The sequence below is a fragment of the Myotis myotis genome, unplaced genomic scaffold (genome assembly GCF_014108235.1).
Source record: "Myotis myotis isolate mMyoMyo1 unplaced genomic scaffold, mMyoMyo1.p scaffold_m19_p_3, whole genome shotgun sequence".
Classification (NCBI taxonomy): Eukaryota; Metazoa; Chordata; class Mammalia; order Chiroptera; family Vespertilionidae; genus Myotis; species Myotis myotis.
This window is the reverse complement of record NW_023416335.1, coordinates 209,409,601-209,428,803: the sequence shown is the minus strand read 5'-3', so window position 1 is coordinate 209,428,803 and position 19,203 is coordinate 209,409,601. Positions and strand designations below refer to the sequence as shown.

At 45.0% G+C, this 19,203-nt stretch overlaps 1 long non-coding RNA gene and 1 other non-coding gene across 2 annotated transcripts in view; one reads left to right on the top strand and one right to left on the bottom strand.

The window, feature by feature from the left end:
• The first annotated feature begins 2,091 nt into the window (after nucleotides 1-2,091).
• The window catches only part of LOC118651026, a 29,552-nt gene continuing 12,440 nt past the window's right edge, over nucleotides 2,092-19,203 (top strand). Inside the window, exons 1-2 of the long non-coding RNA XR_004966085.1 lie at nucleotides 2,092-2,163; nucleotides 3,176-3,215. This is a non-coding gene — a long non-coding RNA (uncharacterized LOC118651026). The remainder of the gene's footprint in view (nucleotides 2,164-3,175; nucleotides 3,216-19,203) is intronic.
• LOC118652392 lies at nucleotides 8,881-9,006 on the bottom strand. Its single transcript, XR_004966624.1, has one exon. It is a non-coding gene; the product is annotated as a U6atac minor spliceosomal RNA (small nuclear RNA).

Here is a 19,203-nt window from a genome sequence, read left to right as displayed (position 1 = left end):
CAGCAAATCTTTTATTTTTCCCCAACCTTCCTCAAATACTTCCACTTCTTTTTTTTTAATATATATTTTTATTGATTTCAGAGAGGAAGGGAGAGGGAGAGAGAGATAGAAACATCAATGATGAGAGAATCATTGACTGGTTGCCTCCTGCACACCCCCTACTGGGGATTGAGCCCGAAACCTGGGCATATGCCCTTGACCGAAATCAAACCTGGGACCCTTCAGTCTGCAGGCCGAGGCTCTATCCACTGAGCCAAACAGGCTGGGGCAACTTCCACTTCTTTCTATCTCCACTGCCACCACTCAACTCCAGACCACCATCATTCCTCCTCTATATTCCACTGAAGTGTTCTAGCTGTCCCATAAATTGGATCAATTAACTACCCCGAATCTATAGGCTGGGTGCTCTTTTGTTTTAAATTAATCCTCACATGAGTTTATTGATTTTTATTTTTTATTTTATTTTTTTATTTTTATTTTTTAAATATATTTTATTGATTTTTTAGAGAGAGGAAGGGAGAGAGATAGAGAGTTAGAAACATCGATGAGAGAGAATCATTGATCAGCTGCCTCCCGCACATCTCCTACTGGGGATATGCCCGCAACCCAGGTACATGCCCTTGACCGGAATCGAACCTGGGACCTCTCAGTCCGCAGGCCGACGCTCTATCCACTGAGCCAAACCGGTTTCGGCAGAGTTTATTGATTTTTAGAGAGAGAGAGAGAGAGAGAGAGAGAGAGAGAGAGAGAGAGAGAGAGAAAGGAAGAGGGAGAGAAACATTGATGTGAGAAAGAACCATCCATTAATTGCCTCCTGCAGCGCCCAGACCAAGGACCACATGGCAACCTGGGTGCCTGCCCTGACCGGAACCCTTCTATGCACAGGACAACGCTGGAACCAGTGAGCCACACCGGCCAGGGCTGGACGCTCTTTATCATATCACTCTCTTCTGTCTGGCTTTCCCCCAATTATTTTTATAAGCTCTTTGGGGAGGGCCCTAGCGGCTAGAGCCTCGCCGGTTTGGCTCAGTGGATAGAGCTTCGGCCTGTGGACTGAAAGGTCCCAGGTTCCATTCTGGTCAAAGGCATATATTGGGTCTTGGGCTCCATCCCCAGTGTGGGGCGTGCAGGAGGCAGCCAATCAATGATTCCCTCTTATCATTGATGTTTCTATCTCTCTCTCCCTCTCCCTTCCTCTCTGAAATCAATAAAAAAAAATATATATATATATATATATATATTTTTTAAATATATTTTATTGATTTTTCACAGAGAGGAAGGGAGAGAGATAGAGAGTTAGAAACATCGATGAGAGAGGAACATCGATCAGCCGCCTCCTGCACATCTCCCACTGGGGGATGCGCCCGCAACCCAGGCACATGCCCTTGACCGGAATCGAACCTGGGACCCCTCAGTCCGCAAGCCAATGCTCTATCCACTGAGCCAAACCGGTTTCGGCCAATAAAAATATATTTTAAAAAAATCTTTGGGGAGGGAGCAGTGAATGAGAGGACAGCAAAGTTCCTGCTCTCATGGGGCTTCCATTCCAATATGATCACCGGGTCCTGTGATCACTGGATGGGAAAGGAGGCCAGTGCTTTCAGGTCCAAACGACGGGCGGCGGGGCGCTGACGGCGTTGGCCCACGGCCTCTCCCGGCTCCCCTGGGCGGGACTCAGTTCGCCGCATCTGCAAAATGGGCTGATAACAGGGAGCTCAGCCCCTGGGCCCCGTGGTAGGTGGTGGTTACACTACCCGCCCCGCCCCCACCCACCCCCCCGTCCCCGCCAACTCCCGGCCCGAGGGGCGGGGCTGACCGTCACGTGGCGGGGCGGTGCGCGGCGGAGCGGAATCCAACCGCCGGCCGTTCCGCCCGCCCCGCCCCGCCCCCGGCGCCCCCGCCCCGCCCGCCCGCCCCGCCCCGCCCCGCCCCCGGCGCCCCCGCGCGGCCCCCCGGCGCCCCCACTCGCTTCTGGAAGCCGAGCGTCGGCCCCGCCGGACGGGTCTCCGCGGCTTGGAGCGCGGCGCGGGCTCGCTGGGCGGCTGGGTGCCTGCGGGGGTCCGCGGTGGCCGGGGCGGCGGGAGGCGCGGGGGCGTGGCGGGCGGCGAAGCCGGAGAGCCAGGAGCGGACGGCGAGACCCCGTCCCGGGCCAGTGGCCCCGAGGTGAGGGCCGCGCCAGCAGCGGGGCCGGAGCCAGCAGCTCGGTGCCCGGCGCGGAGCGGGCCCGCGGGTCCCGGCCGGGGTTGCAGCCGCAGCGCGGGCACCGCCCGGGGCGGGAGGGTTCGATAACTGAGCTCCCGGGCAACTGCCATGATCCAGCCCCCGCTGCCCGGGGCCGCCCCGCACCCGGGCGGGCAGGAGCCGTCAGGGGCCGCGGGTCCTGCAGGCGGCGGAGCCGGGATGCGAACCTGGGGCGCTGCGCTCTGGTCCCAGCGCTGGGCTGGGGAGGAGCGGGGCCGGGCGCGGTGGGCAGGGCTGATGGGTGGATGGAGGGGCGCCCGGGCGCGCTCCGCCCTGCTCCTCGGAGGCCGTGGGAAGCCGTGTGATCTCCAGGCCCCGTCTCCTCCCCTGAGAACGGCCGGACTTGGGAGAACTGGGAACCGCCTGGAAGTCGTGCTATGCGACTTGGAAAGCGCTTCCAGCGACGTTGTCATAGGCGACGCCTCACGCTGACTCGCCGAGCGGGCGAGCTGATCAGCCGCCGGTTAGGGAAGATGGGGTTCTGTCCTCCAGCGGCTCATGCGCCCCGGGAGCAGGATGGAGCAGCGCCACACACCAACTCGAAGGCTTTTCGGGACAACTGCCTTGAACGAGCAGAAAGTTCCAAAACACAACCACCCTGTGACCTCATTATCGGAGCTCCTAGCTACCAGTTTAAAACAACACTTTTGCCGGATCTGCTTGCCCCTCCCCAACTACCAACCACCACAGCCCAGCAACCCAGATGACCAGGACACAGCAGTTTTGATGATGGTTATTTTCTTAATGTTCCTCTGTGGTTTGGGCTGGATCAACTGTGAGGAGTCCTTTAGGCAAAGTGGGGAGGTCGTTGGTTGGGGTGGCGGTGTGTTGATTGAATTCTGAAAATTCCAACTGAGCGTTTTGGGTTTTCTCAGTAACAGTTATCTTGACGGCATTGGTGGTAAATAATGGCTTGTGTCCTTTCTATTGACAGGACCACCTTCTGGCAGATTCTTGGAAGGATCGTTGGAAGTGTAAGTAGAGATTTTGAAGTATCCGTTAAAGGAACTGAAATTGTTTATTTATAGGGTAATAACCTTAAATTTGGTGGTACCATTTCTGGATGTATAAAGTTCATTGGTAGGTGCCTTTCACATGCCCATTTTTTTAAAAAAAATATATTTTATTGATTTCTCACAGAGAGGAAGGGAGAGGGATAGAGTTAGAAACATTGATGAGAGAGAAACGTCGATCTGCTGCCTCCCGCACACTCCCTACTGGGGATGTGCCTGCAACCAAGGTACATGCCCTTGACCGGAATCGAACCCGGGACCCTTGAGTCTGCAGGCCGACGCTCTATCCATTGAGCCAAACCGGTTAGGGCCACATGCCCATTTTTGAGGAGTATATTCACTAATAAAACAGGCAGAGAGGGTGTTCGGGCACCTTTTCACTAAACAACACTTTTTAAAAAATATATATATTTTATTGATTTTTTACAGAGAGAAAGGGAGAGGGATAGAGAGTTAGAAACATCGATGAGAGAGAAACATCGATCAGCTGCCTCCTGCACACTCCCCCTGGGGATGCGCCCGCAACCAAGGTACATGCCCTTGACCGGAATCGAACCTGGGACCCTTGAGTCCGCAGGCCGACGCTCTATCCACTGAGCCAAACTGGTCAGGGCCTAAACAACACTTTTTATGTTGTTGATCCAGGTTCAGAGCCGACAAATATTTAATGAACACCCACCTAGGCCAGGTGCTTGTGAGTATTGTATTGAGTCCTCGTGACAGCCCACCATGCCTTCGGCTCATTTCAGCTGATCACATTGAAATCAATTAGTGAGCCTTAAAAATGTAGCCTGTACAGCACGGGAGATAAGCATTCGTAATCCATTGTTAAGTTAGAGTTCCCCTTCTAACGGTAATATGGTGCTGTGGGGTGCCAACAGCATCGGTTCCTTTAATACACTCCTGACATCCCAAAAAGAGGGGTGTGCCCAGCTGGTGTGGTTGAGCATCAACCTGTGAACCAGGAGGTCACGGTTCAGTTCCTGGTCAGGGCACAAGCCCAGGTTACAGGCTTGATCCCAAGGCATGCAGGAGGCAGCCAATCAATGATTCTCTCTCATTATTGATGTTTTTTTTCTCTCTCTCCCTCTCTCTCCCTCTCCCCCCCTCTCCCCCCTCTCCTTCCCTCCCTCCCTTCCTCTCTGAAATATATATATATATAAACAACATCTTTTCTTAAAACTGGGCTTTGAATTCCATCACCGTGTGACCCTTACACAAGTCATCTTCACAGCTCCTCCCCTGTCCAGCGGGGATACTGATACTTAGCTCAGAGGGTAGTTGTGAAAGTTGAACGAGATGATGCACACAGAGCACTTCCCTCGGAATCTGGCCACACAGAAAGAGCTCAGCGAATGCTGGCTGTTACATTTTTATCAGTCACTGGACATTTCCACATTCATTCCATTGAACTAACTGCAAGAGTTCTTTTCCTGGCCTCCCTGCCCCCAGTTCCACCTGCTCTGGTCCTCAACTTTACCTAAATCTGTGCTGCACCCTGAAACACCAAGACGGTGCTAGGCGGACTCTCCAGAACTGTGTCCAGCAGAACCGAGTCCAAGTCTAGCTGATGCTACATCTAAGACACATCCCAGACCTGTCCTCCTACCTGGCCCCTCCACTCAGATGAAGCCATCATTCTTGCCTGCAGTCCTCAGTAGTCTCCCAACTAGTCTCCCTGTGTCCTCTCTTGCCACCCCAAAACCTGCTCATACAATCGTCCAGCTGGTCTCAAAAATGTGAGTCAAACCACACCATCCTCCTCCTCAAAACATCCCCCTGGCTCCCATGCCTCCTAAAATAAAACTGAATTTCCTGCCCTGATCTGTCAGCTGCCAGCCTTGCCAACTTCATTTGGCATCATTCGCTCCCTCATTGAATTCCAGCCCTACTGCCCTCCTTCCTGTCGCTGGCACATGCCAAGCTTGTTCTTGCCTGAGGGAATTTACATTTGATTCCTTCTAGTCTATTCTTTTCCTAGATATGCTCACACCTGGCTCCTTCTTGCCATCTAAGTCTTAGTTTAAATGTCATCTCCTCTGAAAGGCCTTTCATGAGCACCCAAAGTTCATGAAGTCTTCTATCACCCTTTCAAATTTCCTTCATTAAACTTATCCTATATAATAAAAGGGTAATATGCAAATTGACCCTAACAGCAGAACAACTGGGAATGACTAGTCACTATGACACACACTGACCACCAGGGGGCAGACGCTCAATGCAGGAGCTGCCCTCTGGTGGTCAGTGCGCTCCCACAGGGGGAGCTCTGCTCAAACACAAGCCAGGCTGACAGCAGCCAGCACAACGGTGGTGGCGGGAGCCTCTCCCGCATTCTCAGCAGGGCTAAGGATGTCCGACTGCAACTTAGGCCTGCTCCCCGCTGGCAAGTGGACATCTCCTGAAGGCTCCTGGGCTGCCAGAGGGATGTCTGACTGCCAGCTTAGGCCCGATCCCCCAGGGAGCAGGCCTAAGCCAGCAGGTGGACATCCCCCGAAGGGTCCCAGACTGCGAGAGGGCACAGGCCGAGCTGAGGGACCCCCCACCCCCAAGTGCACAAATTTTTGTGCACCGGGCCTCTAGTCATGATATAATATTGTTTGTTTATTTTCTGCCTCTTTCCACTAGAATGAAAGCTCCCTGGACTATCAAAGCTAAAACTTATAGAATGCTTATACTGGTTAGGCACTATTCTAAGTGTTTTAATATATTATCTAATTTGATCCTTATAACAGTTCTAATAGAAGGTGGATACCTTTATTATCCCCACTTTACAGATGAGAAAACTGAGCCAGGTAGGTTAAGTAACTTGCCCAAGGCCACACAGCAAATAAGTGCAGAGCTGGGATTAGAACCCAGGCAGTCCAGCTCCAACATCCACACTCTTAATCAAGCAAAAGTAAGAATTCTATTGTAATGGGGCAACCCGTGGAGATGACTACCAGGGACTCAAATCAAGATTAAGGAGCCTTTATTAAGCTGGCCAGCGACTACAGTTACAGCACCCTGCCGAAACAAAGGCTGAACTGCAGTGCCGACTACAGGAGTTACATTTTATTAAATTCTGTGGAGGCCCAGAGAAAAATGTGTCTTTCAAATTCTGGGCCCCCCAGTATGGAGGAAACTCTATTTATACTTTTTCCAGTCCTTTGTCTCCCAAATTTGGAATGAGACTTCGGGCCTTCTGAGAGATAAGGCCTGTGTGCTGGGAAGGGGCCATGAGACCATATCTCAAGGCCTGGCAACTGTCTGGGTGTCAGCACTGACAACTCTGTCTGGGGCATCGTTTACGGCCTCTCTGGAATGGGAGTCGTCTTATTTTCCTTATCATTTAAGACAGAAGCCATACTATCAGGGTTAAAATTTCAAACAGCAGTTTTTATATAAGATGGATACTTCACTATTTTCCCACCCCGGTGGCCCAGCACCTTGGACATAGCATGGCAGTAAGCAGGCTCTCAATAAAAATTGTGCAGTCACAATAGAAATAGACTCCATTATAAACAAACCCTAGGAATTATCCTTGATTCTGCTCTCTCCCACTCACAAATCCATCTGCAAGTTCTGAGTCAGAACTACTTCACCACAAAATATATCCCAATATGCCCCCTGTCCTGCATTCTCACTGCCACCATCCTGTCCGGGTCATAACCAGCTTTCTCCTCGACCACCACAGCAGCCTCCCAACGGGCTCCCTAAGTCACTGGCCTGGGGCAACTTCCAGCTGGTGATTAATACCTGCTGACGCCAGGAACCAGGTGTGTTAGGGCAGAAATGTTGACTTGTGTTGAATGAAATTTGCTAGCTGACTTATACCCTGGCAATATGTCCATTTATTTCCATTAGTGGTTTGAGTGGGGTCAGACCCATGGCATATGTAAGCCCCCAGGTGGTGGCTCTCCAATTGTGTGTTGAGGTGCTCACAGTTGGAGAACTCACAGGGGTGCTGAGGGGGGTTTTAAAATCTTAGGGAATACCTAGCTTGTGTGTTTGCTAGGTTGCCAGGGGCTTAAACAGCAGAAATTAATTTTCTCACAGTTCTGGAGGCTAGAAGTTCAAAATCAAAGTGTTGGCAGGTTATGTTCCTTCTGAGGCCTCTCTCTTTGGCTTACAGAGGGCCAGCTTTTCACTGTGTCCTCCCATGGCCTTTCCTCTGGGTGCGTGCATATTTGTATCCTAATCTCCCCTTCGTATGAGGGCACCGGTCATATTGGATTAGGACCTACCCATATGACCTCATTGACCTTGATTATTTCTTCAATGGCCCTCTCTTCAAATACAGTCATAGTCTGAGGTACTGCGGGTTAGGACTTCAACATGTGGATTTGAAGGGGGACATAATTCAGCTCACGACACAGTGACATCTGTCTGACCCTGCACAGGCTGCTAGCTTGAGGCAGTTTTTGCATTAGCTCGCACTACATTCCTTTTGATAATGTCATATCTTTTTGAAGCTGAGGTTTTGGATGTTCTCGTGGTAAAAAGCAAGTATTGTGTACAAATTAATATGCAATAAGAAATAACAACAGCAGTGTCCTGTGTGATTCCAGGTTCGAGAAGGTGTGTGGTGTCCCAAAGGCATTGTGTTCTTAGGACATAAAGACTGTTTCTTTGGACTTACCCTTTTTTAAAATATTATTTTTATTGAATTCAGAGAGGAAGGGAGAAGGAGAGAGAGATAGAAACATCAATGAAGAGAATCATTGATTGGCTGCCTCTTGCACGCCCCCTACTGGGGATCAAGCCCACAACCTGGGCTTGTGCCCTCTATTGGAATTAAACCTGGGACCCTTCAGTCCCAAGGCTGACACTCTATCCACTGAGCCAAACCAGCTAGGGCTGGACTTACCTTTTTAATGAACAGACTGTTATTTCTATAGGCCTAGGAGTATCATCAAACAGTTATTGAAACATCAAAGCCAATGTGAATGGAGAAAATTTGGGAACTTTTACTCCAATAAGTTAGTGGATCCCAGAGATCAGAAACACCAGGGGAAATTTTTAATTATACAGATTTTGTTTCAAGACCCACCCCAGACCTATTGAAAAAACATTTGAAAGTTGATTCTAGGCCGAAACCGGTTTGGCTCAGTGGATAGAGCGTCGGCCTGCGGACTGAAAGGTCCCAGGTTCGATTCCGGTCAAGGGCATGTGCCTGGGTTGCGAGCACATCCCCAGTGGGGAGTGTGCAGGAGGCAGCTGATCGATGTTTCTCTCTCATCGATGTTTCTTGCTCTCTATCTCTCTCCCTTCCTCTCTGTGAAAAATCAATAAAATATATTTAAAAAAAAAAAAAAAAAAAGAAAGTTGATTCTAGGAACCTGGTTCAGTTTTGGGATCCTCTGGTCTAGTTGAACTCCTTCATTAAGGCCTACAAGGGATATTTTTTTTAAATTTTGTTTCATTGCTTAAAATATTACAAAGAGTGGTACATATGTCTTTTTGTTTTGTTTTCCCCTTGACCTTCCCCCGGCCTCCCCTACCCCCAGCGTCTTGTGTCCATTGGTTATGCTTATATGTATGCATACAAGTCCTTTGGTTGATCTCTTACCCCACCCCCCCCAACCCTCCCCGGCCTTCCCGCTGTAGTTTGACAGTCTGTTCGATGCTGCTCTGCCTCTGTATCTATTAAAAACAGTGGTTAGATGCCACGAAGTAGGTGGCAATGCCTTAACCATATGCGTGTTGTTAGGCCCGAGAGCCTCTTCCATCCTTGTCAAGGGGGGTGCTAACCTTCTCTCCTTTCATACAACACTACAAGGGATATTTCTTGCCAGAGGTCATATAGGAAGTTAGGTGCTGACCTGGAACTAGAATCCAGATTCTAATGGAATCCATCAGATTGTTTTCCTTTTCATCAATATTTCTTTCTTTTTTTTTTTTAAATATATTTTATTGATTTTTTACAGAGAGGAAGGGAGAGAGATGGAGAGTCAGAAACATTGATGAGAGAGAAACATCGACCAGCCGCCTCCTGCACATCCCCCACCGGGGATGTGCCTGCAACCCAGGTACATGCCCTTGACCGGAATCGAACCTTCAGTCCACAGGCCAACGCTCTATCCACTGAGCCAAACTGGTTTCGGCATTTCATCAGTATTTCTGACACCCACATGTGCAAATGTTGTCATGACCATCTGTTACTTAAGCAGACATGGCTCTGACCTCAAAGATTGATAGTGATTACATGGACAAAATGCAATTGATGTACTGAATACATCTATTGCATTTTTAAAAATTATATCATACAAAATCTGTATGAGGAAAACTATAAAACTTTGATGAAAGATATCAAAGAATTAATTAAACAGATATTCCATGTTCATGAATAGGAAGACTCAATGTTGTCAAGTTGTAATTTCTTCCCAACTTGATCTATATAGATTCAATTCAATCCTAATCAAATTCTCTCAATAAAATTCATCCATTTAAGCCTTAGCCAGTTTGGCTCAATGGATAAAGCATCAGCCTGCGGCCTGGATTCAATTCCAGTCAAGGGCACATGTCCGGGTTTTGGGCTCAATCCTCAGTAGGGTGTGTGCAGGAGGCAGCTGATTCTCTCTCATCATTGATGTTTCTATCTCTCTCTCCCTTTTCTACCTTTCTGAAATTGGTATATATATATATATAAAAAGAGAGATTGCCATTTTGATAGACTGCCAGTTTGATTCTTGGTCAGGGCATATGCCTGTATTGCAGGCTCAACCCTCAGTGGGGGGCAGGTGGGAGGCAGCCTATTGATGGTTCTCTTTCAGTGATGCTTCTCCCTCTCCCTCTCCTTCTTTCTAAAATCAATACAAATATTTTTTAAAAAATTAAACAAAATTCAATTCCCCACTTTCACTGGCATCTTTCAAGTACTCAGTAGCCACATGTGGCCAGTGGCTCTGTATTGGACAGTGCATATCTAGACTTTTCACCATCACAGAGTGTCCTAGCTAGAGAGTTCACTGCAATGACGTGTATAAACACAGCACATGGCATGGAGTTCGGCATGTGCTGGAGCTCAGCACGGACTGGGCATGTGCTGGAGCTCAGCACGGACTGGGCATGTGCTGGAGGGGGTGGCAGGGTAGGCTCCATGGAGAAGCTGAACTTGAGCGGGGCCTTGCTTTAGTTCTTTAAGAAGAAAACCATCCAGACTTCTCCTTGCATCTGCTCTTCCTTTGTTGCTTCTTCTAACTTCAGATTTTTCCTGGAACTCATCAGCTGCAAGGGAAAATTTGGGCCAAAGTTCTGAATCCCCTTGGCTGCCCTTGTAGATTTTCCCTGCACTTCCACTGGCTAGGGAGGGAAGAAGAAACAGGCTTGATGTAAAGAGCATCAGGGATCTCCAGAGATGTTTGTGCAATAATTCTCCTGTTTCCATGGCAACTGCTTGACCAGGCCAACACTGTGACGGCTTATACAAGAATTTTCAGTTGTTTATAAAATATAACAGAAAGAAAAGATCAGAGGAATATTTAGGAGGAGTGAATTGAAGATGGATGTGTAATATTATGAGGTAGAAATCATGGGGTCCAAGAACTTCCTTTTTCCCTTCATTTATTTTTTTAAAAAATATATTTTATTGATTTTTTACAGTGAGGAAGGGAGAGGGATAGAGAATTAAAAACATCGATGAGAGAGAAACATCGATCAGCGGCTTCTAGAAAGTTTTTAATCAAGAGAATGACAGAGGTAATCTGGACGTCGTTAGGAGTATGCGTTGGAGGGAGAAGGGCTGGAGATCAGGAGACGAGTTTGGAAGTTACCATAATAGACTAGGAAAGAGAATCTTTGAGGGCCTGACCCAGCTCAGTGGGGGTGGACAGAGGGGAAATTTCATGAGGGATTCAGAATAGGCAAGACTTGCCCTAATTGGTTTGGCTCAGTGGAGAGAGCGTCGGCCTGAGGACTGAAAGGTCCCAGGTTCGATTCCAGTCAAGGGCATGTACCTTGGTTGCAGGCACATCCCCAGTAGGAGGTGTGCAGGAGGCAGCTGATCAATGTTTCTCTCCCATCAATGTTTCTAACTCTCTATCCCTCTCCTGTCGTCTCTGTAAAAAAATCAATAAAATATATTAAAAAAAAAGAATAGGCAAGACTTGCATTAGATGGGGGAACTAATAGGAGGGAGGAATATAGGAAGATTTCCTGGTTTCTTAGTTGAGCAACTGAGGGTCAGTGGTCATTTATGGGCCCCCATGGCATGTTTAAGGAGAGGGTGATTGGCCTGGTACAGGGCACATGGAGTTGGAGGAGTCTATAGCACATTGGAGGTGGAACTGTTTCCCTTACCTTTGGGAAAAGTGTGGGCCTGAAGCTTATGGGCCAGATCTGGGCCCAAGATAGAGGTTATTATGTAAAACTTAGAAAGTGAAGGAGGTCATCCAAGAGAGTAGCAGCAATCTAAAAAACACCAATACTTGAGGGATTGGCCAAAATTGTGATGTGGATTAGAAAAGAAGAAATATTTCTTTTTGCAGATGACATGATGGTCTATATAGAAAGTCCCATAGAATTAAACAAAAACTCACTAGACCTAATAAATGAGTTTAGTAAGGTCACAGGATACAAGATAAACATACAAAAATCAATTCTATTCATGAGGCTGAAAATTTAAGAACCTTAAAAATAGAAATCAAACTTAAAAGTACAACCCTGGCCAGATAGCTCAGTTGGTTAGAGCATCCTCCCGAAATGCCAGTTGCAGGTTCATTTCCAGTCAGGGCATGCAAGAAACAGCCAATGATGCATAAACAAATGGAACAACAAATTGATGTTCTCTCTCTTCCCCCTCTCCCTTCCTAAATCAATTTTTTTCCCTTCTCTAAAATCAATTTTTTAAAAAGTACAATAATATTTACAATCACAAAAGAGAGAAAGAAAAAGGAAGAAAGAAAGGGAGGGAGGGAGGAAGGGAGGGAGGGAGGAAGGAAGGAAAAGAAATTAAGTGTAAATGTAAGAAAACATGTCCAGGACTTGTATTCTAAAAACTACAAAATGCTGATGAAAGAAATCAAAGAAGATCTAAAATAAACAGACATTGTATTCATGGATTGGAAGATTCGACGTAGTAAAGATGTCAATTCTCCCTCAATTGATAAACAGGTTTATCACAATTCCTATTAAAACTACAAGATAAATTTAAAAATAGCAAGATTTTAAAAAAATATATTTTCATTTATTTCAGAGAGGAAGGGAGAGGGAGAGAAAGACAGAAAATCAATGATAAAAGAGAATCACTGGTTAGCTGCCTCCCAGCAAGATTTATTTTATAAGTATATATAAGGTTATTCTAAAATTTATATGTAAAGGCAAAAGAACTAGAAGAGCTAAAACAATTCTGAACAAGATTAATAAAGTGGGAAGAACCACTCTATCTGATTTCAGACTTATAGCTACATTATTCAAGACTGTGGTTGTATTGGCAGAGGGATAGACAGATCAATGGAATAGAATGGAGGACCCACAAATAATTCCACACAAAGTACAACCAAATGAGTTTTTACAAAGGTGCAGAAGCAATTCAATGGAGAAAGCATAATTTTTTAAAATATATTTTCATTGATTTCAGAGAGGAAGGGAGAGGGAGAGAGAGATAGAAACATCAATGGTAAGAGAGTCATAGATCGGCCGCCTCCTGCACGCCTTCTACTGGGGATGAAGCCCGGGACCCTCCAGTCCTCAGGCTGATGCGCTATCCACTGAGCCAAACCAGCTAGGGCCAAACGCATGATTTATAAAAGAAAAAATGATAATGTTATTGGAGTTCATCAAATGTAAAATTTTACTCTGTAAGAACCTGGCTAAAAGGATGAAAAGACAAACTATAAACAGGCAGAAAATATTTGCAAACCACATATTTGACAGAGATGCATATCTGGAATATATGTTTTATTTTCTAACTTAATTGCTGGTATATAGAAATGCAAGTGATCTTTGTAAATTTTTCTTGTATCCTGCAGCCTTGTTAAATTCATTAATTAGTTTGAGTAGCTTTTTTATAGATCCTACGGTTTTTTACTTACGTGATTATGACACCTTTTCTACTTCTTTCTTTTCAACAATTTTGTCTTTGATTTATTTTTCTTGGTTTATATTGCTGGCTAGAATATCCAGCATAATGTTGAAAAGAATTGGTGAGGATGGAGATTCTTGCTTCCTTCCTTAGAGTAGGGACAAAGCATTTGCTCTTTATAGTATATACTAGAGGCCTGATGCATGAATTCGTGCATGGGGGCGGGGGGGAATCCCTTGGGATGGCCTGCAGGGATCAGGCCCCAGCTCACACCCCCAGGCTCACAGCCCCAGCTCCTGCTCCCAGCCTTGCAGTCCCGCAGCCCCACCTGGCACCCTGCCTTGGGCTGGTGCCGCCCCCTCACCTGCTCCACCATCTCGCCTGCGGGGCGATCGATTGGGGCGATTGGGCCCCCTGCTCACACCAGCCTTGGTCTGGCACCGCCCGCTCACCTGCTCCACCATCCCACTGCGGTCCTATGGTCCTGCTCTCCTCAGCGCCCATCAGGGGCGGCAGCGCCTTCACTGTCACCCACTGCCAGTGCAGTGTCGCCATCACCTGCCATGTTCCAGCCGCCCCCTGGTGGTCAGTGCACATCCTAGCAAGTGGTTGAACTCCCAGTGGAACAATTTGCATGTTAGGCTTTTATTATATAGGAAGGATGGTGTTAACTGTGGGTTTTTTTGTAGATGCAGATTTTTAGGCTATGAGGTTCACTTCTATTCCTAGTTTGCTGAGGAGGTTTTGTTTTTTTAAAAATATATTTTATTGATTTTTTTACAGAAAGGAAGGGAGAGGGATAGAGAGTTAGAAACATTGATGAGAGAGAAACATCGATCAGCTGCCTCCTGCACACCCTCCTGGGGATGTGCCCACAACCAAGGTACATGCCCTTGACCGGAATCGAGCCTGGGACCCTTCAGTCCTCAGGCCGACGCTCTATCCACTGAGCCAAACAGGATAGGGCTGCTCAGGAGTTTTTATTATGAATAGGTGATCTATTGAGATGATCATATTGTTTGTCTCCTTCATTCTGTTAGTACGGTGGATTAGACTGATTTTTGAATATTAAGCAAACCTAGAATTCTTGGGATAAACCCCACTTGATTATGATACAGTATCCTTTTTATATATTGCTGGACTTAATTTGTTAATATTTTGCTTAGGATTATTTCATATTATGTTCATGAGGGCAATTGGTCTTTAATTTTCTTATAATTTAAATAAAATTTTTGGAATCAGGGTAGTGTTGATTTCATAAAATTACAAGTGTTCCTGCTGTTTTCTAAAAGAATTTGTATATGATTTATATTATTTCTTCCTTATATGTTTGATAGAATTCATCATTGAAATAACCTTGGCTGATCTGGAATTTTGTTTGTGGGAAGGTTTTAATTATAAATCCAATTTCTTAAATAGGTTAGGAGCTATTCAGATTTTCTGTTTTTCTTATATTGGTTTTGGTAATTTTGTGTTTCAAGGAATGTTTCTGTTTCATATAAATTGTCATATATATTGGTGTACACATAGGATTGTTACATCTTCTTTTTAAAAACAATATATTTTATTGATTTTTTACAGAGAGGAAGAGAGACGGATAGAGAGTTAGAAACATCGATGAGAGACAAACATCGATCAGCTGCCTCCTGCACACCCCCTACTGGGAATGTGCCAGCAACCAAGGTACATGCCCTTGACCGGAATCGAACCTGGGACCCTTCAGTCCACAGGCTGATGCTCTATCCACTGAGCCAAACTGGTTAGGGCTGTTACATCTTCTTGATGAGTTAACATCTTTATCATGAGGAAATATCCCTTTTAATTTTTTTAAAAAAAATATTGATTTTTTTACAGAGAGGAAGGGAGAGGGATAGAGAGTTAGAAACATCGATGAGAGAGAAACATTGATCAGCTGCTTCCTGCACACTCCCTACTGGGGATGTGCCCACAACCCAGGTACATGCCCTTGACCGGAATCGAACCTGGGACCCTTGAGTCCGCAGGCTGATGCTCTATCTACTGAGCCAAACAAGTTAGGGCTAATTTTTTATTTATTGATTGATGAGAGAGAGAGAGATCAATTTGTTGTTCCACTTATTTATGCATTTATTAATTGCTTTTTGTATGCCCTGACCAGGGATTAAACCCGCTACCTTGGCATGTGGACAAAACGCTCTAACCAACTGAGCTACCTGGCCAGGGCCAAGGATATGTCCCTCTTTATCCCTTATGATGTTCTTTGTTCTTTTTCTATATTAACACTAGAGGCCCAGTGCACGAAATTTGTGCATGGGTAGGGTCCCTAGGCCTGGCTGGCGATCGGTGGATCGGGGCCTTCTGGCTGCTGGCTGGGGCTTCCATTTCCCGGCTGCTGGCCGGGGCCTTCCTTAGTTTTGTGCCACCCCCTGGTGGTCAGCGCATGTCATAGTGAGTGATCAAACTCCCAGTCTCCCTGTCGAACTCCTGAGGTGACAATTTGCATTTTAGGCTTTTACATACATAGATTGGCATTTCTTTTTTTTTTTTTGCTTAACATTTGCAAATATGTCTTTTCCCATCTTTTGCTTTTAACCTGTGTCTTTACATTTAAAGCAGGTTTCTGCCCTAGCCAGTTTTCTCAGTGGTTAGAGCCCTAAGCAGGATAAATAAAATATAAATAAAATAAAAAAATAAATAAATAAAATATGCCCTTATGGAGAGCATATAGTTGGGTCTTGTCTTTTTGAAAATCCAGTCTGATAATGTCTACCTTTTTAAAAAAAATTTATTTTTATTGATTTCAGAGAGGAAGGGAGAGGGAGAGAGATATAGGAACATTAATGATGAGAGAGAATCATTGATTGGTTGTCTCCTGCACACCCCCTACTAGGGATCAGGCTACAACCCGGGCATGTGCTCTTGACTGGGATCGAACCCAGAACCCTTCAGTCCGCAGACCGACGCTCTATCCACTGAGCCAAACCACCTAGGGCTGTCTACCTTTTTTGAAAGCCCTCACTTGAGCATATTTTTTTCCATTGATTTTTAGAGAGAATCTAAAAATCTCTCTAGAGGGGGGCGGAGAGAAACATCAATGTGAGAGAGAGACATTGATTGGTTGCCGTCTGCACACGCCCCTGCAGGGCCTGGGGAACCTGCAACCAAGTTATGTGTCCTTCACCGGGAATCGAACCTGTGACCCTTTGGTCCACAGGCCAAAGCTCTAACCACTGAGGAAAAACAGCCAGGGCAATAGTGTCTACCTTTTAACTGGAGGCTTTGGGACATTTGCATTTACTATAATTATTACGTTTGAATTTAAATCTTACATCTTGCTGTCCGTTTTCTATCTGTTCTTTATTATGTTTTCTCCTTTGCCCTGTTATCTTTTACATTAATTTAGTAATTTAAAAAATTCCATTTGAAAGGTCTGCTTATCTTCATTTTTGAAGGTTATTTTTTCTGATTGTAGAATTCTAAGTTGACATTTTTATTCTTTTTCTCTTTCTCTTTTTCTGGCTGCATAGTTTTGATGAGAAATTTACAGTCATCTTTGTTGCAGGTATAATATGTTAGTAACCACTGGCTAATCCAGGGTCATACAGATTAATACCTATGTTTTCTTCTATGGTTTTAATAGTTTTAGCTCTTACATTTTATTTATTTATTATTATTTTAAAATATTTTTTTATTGATTTCAGAGAGGAAGGGAGAGGGATAGAAACATCAATGATGAGAGAGAATCATTTGATTGGCTGCCTCCTGCATGTCCCCTGCTGTAGATCGAGCACACAACTCACGCATGTGCCCTTGACAGGAATTGAACTTGGGACCCTTCAGTCCGCAGGCTGTTGCTCTGTTCACTGAGCCAAACCAGCTAGGGTTAGCTCTTCCATTTAGATTAATTTTCATATTTGGTGTTAGAGATCATCTCTAACACCAAATGCAGATATCTAGTTGTCCCAGCATTATTTGTTGAAAAGATTAATTTTTCTCCTTTGAGTTGTCTTGGCATACTTGTAGAAAATCAGTTGCCTATAAATACGTGGGTTTATTTCTGGACTCTGTTTCATTGGTCTGAATGTCTGTTCTTATGCCACTACTATAATCTTGGTTACTGTAACTTTGTAGTTTTAAGTTTTATAATTGGAAAGTGTGAGTTCTCCAAATTTATTTTTTTATTTAAAACACTTTATTTATTGACTTTTTTTTAGAGGGGGGGGGAGGGAGAGATAAAGAGAAACATTGATTTGTTGTTCCACTTATTTTTTTTTTTTTTTAAATATATTTTATTGGTTTTTCACAGAGAGGAAGGGAGAGAGATAGAGAGTCAGAAACATCGATCAGCCGCCTCCTGCACATCTCCTATTGGAGATGTGCCCGCAACCCAGGTACATGCCCTTGACCGGAATCGAACCTGGGACCCTTCAGTCCGCAGGCCGACGCTCTATCAACTGAGCCAAACCGGTTTTGGCAGTTCCACTTATTTATGCATTCATTGGTTGATTGTTCTATGTGCCCTGACTGGGGATTGAACTTGCAACTTTGGTGTATGGAGATGATGCTCTAACCAACTGAGCTACCTGGCCAGGGCTCCAAATTTATACTTCCTTTTTATTTATTTATTTATTTATTTATTTATTTATTTATTTATTTATATTTATATTTTTTATTTTTTTATTTTTTATTATTAAATCTTTATTGTTCAGATTATTACATTTGTTCCTCCTTTTCCCCCCCATAACTCCCCTCCTTCCAGTTCCCACCCCACCCTCCGCCCTCACTCCCCACCCACTGTCCTCATCCATAGGTGCACGATTTTTGTCCAGTCTCTTCCCGCATCTCCCACACCCCTTTCCCCCCCAAGAATAGTCAGTCCATTCCCTTTCTATGTCCCTGATTCTATTATAATCACCAGTTCATTCTGTTCATCAGATTATTTATTCACTTGATTCTTAGATTCACTTGTCGATAGATGCATATTTGTTGTTCATAATTTGTATCTTTACCTTTTTCTTCTTCTTCCTCTTCTTAAAGGATATCTTTCAGCATTTCATATAATACTGGTTTAGTGGTGATGAACTCCTTTAGCTTTTCCTTATCTGTGAAGCTCTTTATCTGACCTCAATTCTGAATGATAGCTTTGCTGGATAAAGTAATCTTGGTTGTAGGCTCTTGGCATTCATCACTTTGAATATTTCTTGCCACTCCCTTCTGGCCTGCAAAGTTTCTGTTGAGAAATCCGCTGACAGTCGTATGGGTACTCCCTTGTAGGTAACTGAGTTTCTTTCTCTTGCTGCTTTTAAGATTCTCTCTTTGTCTTTTGCTCTTGGCATTTTAATTATGATGTGTCTTGGTGTGGTTCTCTTTGGATTCCTTTTGTTTGGGGTTCTCTGCACTTCCTGGACTTGTAAGTCTATTTCTTTCACCAGGTGGGGGAAGTTTTCTGTCATTATTTCTTCAAATAGGTTTTCATTATCTTGCTCTCTCTCATCTTCTGGCACCCCTATAATTCTGATGTTGGTATGCTTGAAGCTGTCCCAGAGGCTCCTTACTCTATCTTCGTATTTTTGGATTCTTTTTTCATTTTGCTTTTCCGATTGGGTGTTTTTTGCTTCTTCGCATTTCAAATCATTGACTTGATTCTTGTGCTCCTCTGGTCTGCTGTTGGGAGTCTGTATAGTATTCTTTATTTCAGTCAGTGTATGCTTAATTTCTAGTTGGTTCTTTATCATAACATCGAGGGTCTCATTAGATTTCTTGTAGATCTCATTAAGTTTATCGGCGGCTTCTAGACAGTTCTTGAGAGACCTTAAAAGTGTGGTTCTGAACTCTATATCTTCCATTGACAATTTTGTCCTGTTTCTTTGTCTCCGCATTTTTTATGCTTTCTTGGTGCACCCCCTAGTGGTCTTTGTGCGCAGTCTTGTTGTAGTTAAGCCTTGATTGTTGTAGTTAATACTGGGGGGA